The sequence below is a fragment of the Seriola lalandi genome, unplaced genomic scaffold (genome assembly GCF_002814215.2).
Source record: "Seriola lalandi dorsalis isolate HSWRI2012SDOR001 ecotype SW California unplaced genomic scaffold, Sedor1 jcf7180001978563, whole genome shotgun sequence".
Lineage (NCBI taxonomy): Eukaryota > Metazoa > Chordata > Actinopteri > Carangiformes > Carangidae > Seriola > Seriola lalandi.
Genome location: NW_019449229.1, coordinates 1 through 1080, shown reverse-complemented (window position 1 = coordinate 1080; position 1080 = coordinate 1). Strand labels below are relative to the sequence as shown.

General features: G+C 41.9%; 1 pseudogene; it reads right to left on the bottom strand.

Moving 5' to 3' along the window:
• Window positions 1-117: 117 nt before the first annotated feature.
• Window positions 118-1074, bottom strand: LOC111658039 (prolyl hydroxylase EGLN3 pseudogene; annotated as a pseudogene).
• Between the last annotated feature and the right edge of the window lie 6 nt (window positions 1075-1080).

Below are 1080 nucleotides of genomic sequence, written 5' to 3'. Positions count from 1 at the left end.
CATAGTAAAATTTGTATATGTATTCATATTAAAAATATCTGTGTGATGATTTTTTATATGGTATAAGATGTGGCAATCACATATATTAATTATATATATTTAATTTATACATGGACGTTTAATGAAACAATATAACATTTTACATGTTTTTATATATTTTCGTTGTTAATTTCTCTACCTTATATAATACAACATACTGACAGGCTTTGGGATGGACATATATCTATGTAACATATGTCTACAATATAAACATACATATTTGAATGGGCTTGACATGAATGTTAATATACGAAATTAGTACAATTTCTAACTAACATTTTTTACATATGTACATGGAAATTCAATATATGTCCATATATTATATTTGTGTATGAAATAACCACGTTTCAACTTATTATGAGACAAAACAATAAACGTGTTTCAGCTCTGTGGGGATTATTATTAATGAAGGGTTTAATTAAGTTTTTTATCTTAAAAAGGTTGGAAACTTTTCTTTTAAAGAATTCATTCAGAAAAAAATCAAATGAAAAATCACCATGGTGATAAAAACAGTGTCTGACGGAGAGTGAGAGTGATGGAGTAAAAGGAACAAGGTATAAGATGAATAAACATTAAACTTTGTCTCTGCTTCTTTACTCTTCCTGCTCTCTGACATCCTGAAGTCCAGACTTGAACTTGACCCACATCGCCCCTCTTACCTTTGACCTCTCCCGGATCGCCTTGCTGCCGAGCCGGCTCGCGCACACGGAGATGAGCTTATCGATGAGGTTGAGCAGGAAGCTGATCGCCTCGCAGCCGCGCTCCGACCCGCTCACCCAGGCGATCTTGTCCCCGCGGATGCTCTTGCGGTGGATGCCGCGGACGGAGCCGGCCAGCCGGCCGTCTTGCAGCGCCCCGGACCGGTGCATCTCCTTCACCTGCTCCAGCACCGCGTCCCCGGCCAGCTGCCCGAGGAGACCGTCCACATGGCAGAAGCCGTGGGACAGCAGGGCCGGGACGACCCGCTCCAGAGCCAAACGCTCCAGGTCCGCGTCCGATACGTGCTCGATAAAAGGCATCTCAACAGCTGTGGCAATGTTG